Source organism: Rhinopithecus bieti, unplaced genomic scaffold (assembly GCF_001698545.2).
Source record: "Rhinopithecus bieti isolate Rb0 unplaced genomic scaffold, ASM169854v2 scaffold_12653, whole genome shotgun sequence".
NCBI classification, from domain to species: Eukaryota; Metazoa; Chordata; class Mammalia; order Primates; family Cercopithecidae; genus Rhinopithecus; species Rhinopithecus bieti.
The window spans coordinates 2,473,919-2,483,022 of record NW_016807437.1 but is presented as its reverse complement, the minus strand read 5'-3'; the positions used below and the strand labels follow the sequence as shown (position 1 = coordinate 2,483,022).

Here is a 9,104-nt window from a genome sequence, read left to right as displayed (position 1 = left end):
ATATAAAATATTAAGGATATATAGCACATTTAACTATGTAACAATATTCAATCAAAGAAAGGTTTCCCTGTCACGTTTTATTTACCATATTTTCAGGGCTTCATACATACTATTCACAAAATGACCTGAATTAGTTGGAGTGATTTTTCACCCTCTGTAACTGCTATGGCATCACTTTCCTTAGTGGTGAAGTGAATCACATTTAGTACCTCTTTTCACAGCCAAGAGCAATTTTTTTTTTAAAAGGAAAAAGGCCTTATTCCTTTTTTCCTAGGAACTTGTCAGGATACTTCAGTGACCATTCCCTCACTATTACTCTCATCCAGAACCCCCTAACTGATGCATGAGAAGAGCCACTAGCTGATGTGGCCGACAGCTCAGTCTGAGCCAGCGTGGCTTGTGCAGGTGTAGGTAGCACGGCATCACCCAGACACTGCCTGCCCTGGTAGCTTCCATTCCCTCATGGACAGCACTGCTCTCCCCTGACTTAACCCTCTGCTTTGTTCAAATACTAGAAATATTAAATTTCAAGTGCAATAAAGATGTGGGCAGATCTGCCTGAGAATATTTCACAGGACAATGCCTTCCACTAAGTTAATGGTACTTGCTCAAATAACCCTTATGCTCAAGTTAAGTACAGAAAAAATATTTTTAAGAAAGTCAATAGAATGTTATATTGCAAGTTTTGACTTAGGCCTCTTCAAAAGTGCTATAGGAGGCAGCCACTAACCAAACATCTGTCTCTTATAATTTGACACATTCCAGGTATGACTATTCTAATGGTCATGAGTATCAATGAGTCAAGTATTTGTTTCTACCTATGAAGAAATGTCGGGCTGTTGTACTCCCAAGATCTATAACTTCCTTAGAGAATTTTAAAGTAAAGCTGTTGCATATGACTAAAAGAAGGAATAATCTCAGGGATCTTTTTACAGAGTATTATAAAGAAGATTGGGATTATTTAATTTAAATCTGAAGATGTCTAATTCTTATTTCTCCCTGAAAACAAGTAAAAAACAGAAACTTAACATGAGCTACTAAGATTTCTGGAATTACTCATTCAGAAATGTTTCACAGGAACCAAAGTTAAGATAAAATATTGTTAATGAGAAATCCTGGAATTGACATTCCACATTAAATACATTTCTATACTTTACTGTAAGGTTCAGCTGACCATGCTACCTAAAACAAATTCTTTAATATTTTCAGGATGTAGTTTAAAACAATTTTAACCCTTTTCCTCCTAGAAATGGGCACACACATATGTATGAAAGAGAAGAAAAAGAAAGGGAGAAAGGGAGAAAGGGAGAGGGGGAAATGGAGGGGAGAGAGAGAGAGAACACCATTAAGGATACAGAATAATAAAGGAAATTACTACCACTTAATGGGAACATAATCTTTTGAAATCTTTGCTACAACTGGAATAAAAAACTCAATAATTCTGACAGGTTACTCTACTCTTTTAAATAAGAACATATCTGTTCAAACTAATAGGTAGTCTTTTAAGAAGCATTAGGAAAAAATATACATAGTAACAAACAGTGAATTTAGGCACAAGTTCACATAAATTGTTTTACTTTCAGGAAACCCGGAACCTCTAGGAAATTACTAAAATTACAAAGAAGTTAAATGTTATAAGCTCTTTCCCTCAACTTTGGCTAAATGTAACCATATTAAAATACTGACATAGTTTTTGATCATGAAGCAGAAATGTAAAATGGTAGCTTTATTTTAATCTTAACTCAAGAATGATATTGAAACAAAGCTCTTACTATAACAACCAGGTTAAAAAAACAAGGTGAATCAATGTTATTGTTTATGTCCTTGAGCTAGAACTTTCTTACTTATGGAGTCATGCTCAGGAAACAATACTTAAAATCTTAAACTGTAAACTCTTAGCTTGTAACATTTTGATTTTTCCTGTTATCTTGCATGTTTCTCAGTGCCATTAAATATATTATCTTCTGTTTCTTCTTAAAGAACTAGTGTTCATAAAAGGATCATCATCGTCATCCTGAAATGAGATACAAATGTTGTATTACTGATTGTTCCTTGCTTCACTGAAACAAGACAGAAGTTCTTATGGGCAAAACAATACCAGTGAGAGTCATTTCACATGGGGTAGACTTTATTTTTCTATTTCCTTTATAACTGTGATATATGTAAGTACAATTAAATTCTTAATTGGCATTAAAATGAAAATTTATCCTGCTGTGTGTGCATGTATCTACAATATAAACCACACACATTTCTCTCACTAACCTTAATAAAGACAAATGAAGTATAGGTAAACCAGAAAAAAAATTCCTCAAGTCATTTTATATTTGGTTTTTGAATAGATTTTCTCATTTACATTTTATTACAGTTGTATCTACTCTTCTGGAAATTCACAGCAAAAAAATAATGAAGCCACATGGAGATCTAACTCAGAAAGAGCTGTAATTTTTATTTCCCATTGCCCATTTAATGCTAGAAATAGCTAGCTACTCTCACACTCATGTAAAAAACAACCTAGCAAAGCAAGCTTTCAAATAGTTTTTTGGATAAAAAAAGAAATACATGCAGTATTTCAAGAGTTCCCATGCCAATGGGCTACAGATTGTATGCATGGTAAGAATAAATAGGAATATGAGATATTAACTAATAATTTAATTAAAGAGAATGAAAACAAACCTCAGATAAGCCCAATTATACAATTTTATGAAGACAACATAAAATCAATTCTTATGTATTCTATAAATATTCAGAAAATAAAGCAAATTTGTTTGTAAATTTTTTATTTGTGTTTAAGACATTAAAAAAAGAAATTATTTGATGCTAGGCTTTGTTAGTGGTATCAGCACTTCCAAATGTTAGCTAAACTAACTATCTCTGGTGAGAAATGGATGCCTTAAGAAATATAAATTCATTTGCATTTATTGATTCATTTTCTGCTACTATCAAAGGCAAAACTTAAATAAACCAGAGACAAATCCAAATGAAGTCTAATAGATAATTTGCTAATAGTTTGTCTTTGCAGTTAACATGAACTAGTATACAAATTTTTAACTGTAACATATAACCACATGTATATCCAGATGTTCTGGAATAAACAAACAATAATTGCTCACTTCCCTCCTGAAAGCAACCTGTTAGTATTTAATAGGTAGAATGAGCTCTTGCTGCTATTTTTCTTGGCTGCCTGAGTTGAGTCCTCTCAAGCTGTTTTAAACCACAGCTGAAATATAGGGAACATGGCAGCAGCAGCCAAAGCTAAAAATGAAAGGCGTAAGTCACAGGCTACAACACAGATAAACCTTCAGGAACTTACGCTATGTGAAATAAGCCAGTCACAAAAAGGCAAATACTCTATGATTCTACTTATATGAAGTACCTAGAGTAGCTGAATTCATAGAAAGAGAAAGTGGAATGGTAGTTACCAGAGGATGAAGATGGGGAAATGGAGACTTGCTATTTCAGGGATACAGATTTTCAATTTTGCAAAATGAAAAAGTACTAAAGATCTGTTTAATATGGATCTATTTAACACTACTGAACTGTACACTTAATAATGGTTAGTTTTATGTTATGCTTTTGCTACAATTAACAATTTTTTTAAATAAAAAAAAAAATGAAAGGTATGATGGGCCTAAGAGAAACACCTTCAAGCAATTCAACAAAAATGAGCAAAGGCCCTTCAAATGGTAGCCATGAAGGAAAGGGGAAGGGCAGCATCCTTCAGTCATGTAGTTTTATTTAAACTTAATTGAAACAGCAAATTAATAAAGGCAAGAGGCAAGTCCTGACTTATAATTCTTCCTCTTCCTCCTCCTCCTCATTCATGGTGGAGGAGATATCATGGTTACAGACATGATCTGGAATTTGAGTTTTTTCCAGACATCCTCCCAGAGAACATTTCAGACAATGCCTGAATACCTCCATGTCATGAAATCACCATGTGCCACCCTCTACATGACACTTGTAGAGCATATAGTGAGTACTTAATAAATATTCATTAAAGTAATATTAAAAGCTCTTGGGATATCATCATCATCATCATCATCATCTCTCCAAATATAAGTAAATGGAAGAAGCTAAAAAAATTCTGATCCCACTGTTACTGGGCAAATAAGAGCTGAGTAAATATCATATTTTAAAAATCTACAGGACTTTTATATCTGAGGTAATTACATTGATGGGCACTCAACAAAGCTACTTTTAACTCTTTAACTATAGTTCAAAGGAAGGTTATCAATGAAACTACTTTTTTTTTTAAGACGGAGTTTTGCTCTTGTTGCCCAGGGTGAAGTGCAATGGTGCAATCTCAGCTCACCACAACCTCCACCTCGCGGGTTCAAGCAATTCTCCTGCCTCAGCCTCCCGAGTAGTTGGGATTACAGGCACGTGCCAACATGCCTGGCTAATTTTGTATTTTTAGTAGAGATGGGGTTTCTCCATATTGGTCAGGCTGGTCTCGAACTCCTACCTCAGGTGATCCGCCTGCCTCAGCCTCCCAAAGTGCTGGGATTACAGGCGTGAGTCACTGCGCCCGGCCTGAAACTATTTTAAAATAATTTTAGTGGAAGAAGGACAAGATGGCCAATTAGACAGGGCCAAGAAGCACCACTGCCACTGGTAAAGACCAAAATATCGAGTAAGCCAACATATTTTGAGCAGATCTTTGGAGAAAAAACACCAAGAGTTGATAGAGAGGTGATACAAACTGGAAGCTGAAGAGGGAGGATGCTGGGAACCTTGTGGGGGGTTGCCCATTGCCAGGGCTAGTTCTTGGCCTTGAAAGGCCCCTAGGACGGGAAGAGTGAATGGACAACGGGCAGTCCACTCTCACTATGGACCTCAGAGATCCTAGCTACAAGATTCCATGTCCCCTGGAGACATTTCAACTGGCGGGGGATCTGCCCAAACAGTAGGCAGAGACAGAGCTCTAGAATGCATGGAGCCCAGGGGTTTTTACACACAAGGGAGCTGCAGCAGAAGGTGGCCATAGGCGCCCATCCCCCAAGACTTCTTATTTCCCTTCAAGTAGGAGTTGCCCCCCCTGAATGCTGGGGCAGGACAGAGTGGGGCCAGCTTCCCTGTGAGACAGAGGAACACCTGTTCTGCAGGCCCTCCTCCCCTACAGCCCCTTCCAGGGCCCTTGCCAAGCTGCCCTGCAGGAATGTGTGCACAAGGCAGACTCTGCTGCCCAGCCTTGTTTTTGCTGGTGGCTTCACCTAAGTACCTTCCTGATAGCCTGGGAGCATTTCAGATTGCTGGTGACTGACCTGAGGGTCCGAACGATGGAGCCACAGGCTGGTCCCAGTGCTACAGGGCTACAGCACACAGCTTGGGCTGCTGGCACTCAAATTGGGGAGAAATCCCACTTTCAGAACACTGAGAGGAGTGAGACATGTGGGTTTGTGGGCCAGTGCAGGAATGGGACATGCCTTCCTCCACAGTGCTGGTCTGGGAAGGGTGTGGCCTGTCTGGCAGCCATGGCCTCTGTCTGAGGGAGCCCTGCAACCCAAGACAACAAACAACAGTAATGCAGGTGTGGTGCCAGTGATAGGAGGGGCCTCATTCATGGCCCAGAAGTGGCCCTTGTGAGTGGTCATCTCTCTCCCCATCCCCACCACAGAGCACGGCTGCGAACACACAGAAATACAAAAGAAATATGCAGCTGAGTAAGAGCCTATCCGCTGGACATTAATGTTAACTGCCAGCTACCGGATCACAGCCAAAATTATAACAAAATAATTCACCAATGTACATTTCTGTGACACCCAGGGCAAGAATCTAGCCACAGTAAAGATCTATATAGAGCTGTGGCCCTCTGAAAGCACCCAGAAACAAGGCCTACTGAATATACTCAACTTACACTGCAGTTAAAGGAATAATAGCCCTCTAACATGAGAAAGAATCAGTGCAAGACTTCTGGCAATTCCAAAAGCCAGAAATGTCCCCTTACCTCCAAATGAGCCTGCTGGCTCACCAACAATAGTTCTTAACCAGATTGAAATTACTGAAATGACAGACATAGAATTCAGAATCTGGATGGCAGGGAAGCTCATCAAGATTCAGGAGAAAGCTAAAACCCAATCCAAAGAATCCAGTAAAACAATCCAAGAGCTGAAAGACAAAATAGCCGTTTTAAGAAAGAACCATACTGAACTTCTGGAATTGATAAATTCACTACAAGAATGTCATAATACAACTGAAAGTATTAACAGCAGAACAGACCAAGCTGAGGAAAGAATCTCAGAGCTTGAAAACCAGTTCTTCAAATCAACTTGTCAGAGAAAAATGAAGAAAAAGAAGGAAGAATAATGAAAAAAAAAAAACCTCAGAAATATGAGATTATGTAGAGGCAAAATCTACGACTCATTGGCATTCCTGAGAGAGAAGAGAGAACAAGCAATATGGAAAACATATTTGAGGCTATAGTCCAGAAAAATTTCTCCAATCTTGCTAGAAAGGTTGACATGCAAATTAAGAAATATAGAGAATTCGTATGAGACGTTATATAAGATGGCCATCCCCAAGGCACACAGTCATGAGATGCACCAAAGTCAACATGAAAGAAAAGATCTTAAAGGCAGCTAAACAGAAGGGTCAGGTCACTTACAAAGGGAACCCCATCAGGCTACCAGCGGACATCTCGGCAAAAACCTTACAAGCCAGAAGAGATTGAGGACCTATTTTCAGCATCCTTAAAGAAGAAATTCTAACCAAGAATTTCATATCCCACCAAACTAAGCTTCATAAGTAAAGGAGAAATAAAATCCTTCTCAGGCAAGCAAATGCTGAGGAATCCATTACAACTAGATCAGCCTTACAAGAGGTCCTTAAGAGAGTGCTAAACATGGAAACAAAAACACACCACCTACTACCACAAAAACACACTAAGCACATAGCTTAGAGACACTATAAAGCAACTACATAATCAAGTCTACAAAACCAGCTAACAATATGATGGCAGGATTGAAATCTCATATATCAATACTAACTCTGAATATAAATTGACTAAATGTCTTACTTAAAAGGAATACAGTGAAAAGTTGGATGAAAGGACAAGACCTGACTGCTGTCATCAAGAGACCCATTTCACATGTAACGACACACACAGGCTCAAAGTAAAGGAATGGAGAACTAACATGCAATAAAAAACAAAAAAGAGCAGGAGTCGCAATTCTTTTATCAGATATAACAGACTTTAAACCAATCAACAGTAAAAAGGGACAAAGAAAGGCATTACATAATGATAAAGGGTTTGATTCAACAGGAAGACCTAATTATGCCAAATATATACATGCCCAAATTCATAAATCAAGTTCTTCTTAACCTAAAAAAAGACTCAGACAGCAACAGAGTAATAGTGGGAGGCTTCAACACCCCACTGACAGTGTTAGAAAGATCATCCAGGCAGAAAACTAACAAATTTGGGACTTAAACTTGACACTTGACCAATTAGACCTAATTGACAGCTACAAAATACTTCATTCAATAATGGAAGGATACAAATTCTTCCCATCTACACACAGAACATAGTCTAAGATAGATCACATGTTCAGTCATAAAGTAAGTCTAAATACATTCAAAAAAATAAAAATCATACCAAGTATACTCTTGGACTACAGTGCAATAAAAAGAGATATCAAAATTAAGATCTCTCAAAACTACACAAATACATGGAACTTAAACAATTTATTCCTGGATAACTCCTGGGTCAATAATGAAATTAAGGCAGAAATAAAAAAATTCTTTGAAATTAATAAAAATTCATTCATTAATTAATAAAATTAATTTCATTAATGAAAATGAAAATAGAATCACAACTTACAAAATCTTAGGGATGCAGCTAAAACTGTTAAAAGGAAAACTTACAGAACTAAAAGCCTTCATTAAGAGAATCAAATTAACAATTTAATTTGTTAATGTGTTAATTTAAATCAAATTAACAATTTAACATTGTACCTAGAGGAACTAGAAATAAAAGAACAAACCAGCCCCAAAATTTGCAGAAGAAAAGAAATAACTAAAATTAGAGAAGAACTGAATAAAACTGAGATGCAAAAATCCGTACCAAAGATCAATGAAATCAAGAATTGGTTCTTTAAAACAATAAACAAAATTGATAGGCTACTAGCTAGATTAACAAAGGAAAAAAAGAGAAAATCCAAATAAGTACAATCAGAAATGACAAAGATGACATTACAACTGACCCCACAGAAATACAAAAGATCTTTAGAGACTACTACAAACAACTATTCACACACATTAGAAAATCTAGAGGAAATGGACAAATCCCTCGAAACACACAACCTCCCAAGATTGAACCAGGAAGAAAGTGAAAACCTGAACAGACCAACAATAAATTCTGAAATTAATCAGTAATAAAAAACTGACCAACCAAAAATGCCCTGGACTACATGAATTCAAGTCATATTCTATCAGACATACAAAGAACTGGTTCCAATCCTACAGAAATTATTCCAAAAAAATCGAAGGGGACTCCTCCCTAACTCATTCTATGAAGCCAGCATCAGCCTGATACCAAAATCTGGCAGAGACACAACAAAACAAAAAAAACTTCAGTCCAATATCCTTGATGAACACAGATGCAAAAATCCTCAAGAAACTAGCAAACCGAATCTAGCAGCACATCAAAAAGTTAATATACCATGATCAAGTACAACCTTCGGATACAAGGATGATTCAACATATGCAAATCCGTAAATATGATTCACCACAAAAGCAGAATTAAAACAAAACGATATGATCACCTCAACAGACACAGAAAAAGCTTTTGATAAAATCCAACATCCCTTCACGATAAAAACTCTCAACAGACTAGGCACTGAAGGAACATACCTCAAAACAGTAAGAGCCATCTATGAAAATCCACAGCCAACATCATGCTGAACAAGCAAAAGCTAGAACCATTCTCCCTGATAACCGGAAAAGACAAGAATGTCCACTCTCACCACTCCTATTCAACATAGTACGGGAAGTCCTAGCCAGAGCAATCAGGCAAGAGAAGGCAGGAAGGAAGGCAGGCAGGCAGGCAGGCAGGCAGGAAGGAAGGCAGGCAGGAAGGAAGGAAGGCAGGCAGGAAGGAAGGCAGG

General features: G+C 37.5%; 1 long non-coding RNA gene across 1 annotated transcript in view; it reads right to left on the bottom strand.

Moving 5' to 3' along the window:
- Positions 1-1,696: 1,696 nt before the first annotated feature.
- Positions 1,697-9,104, bottom strand: part of LOC108535752 (uncharacterized) — a 15,823-nt gene continuing 8,415 nt past the window's right edge. The window contains exon 3 of the long non-coding RNA XR_001887317.1: positions 1,697-2,014. This is a non-coding gene — a long non-coding RNA (uncharacterized LOC108535752). The remainder of the gene's footprint in view (positions 2,015-9,104) is intronic.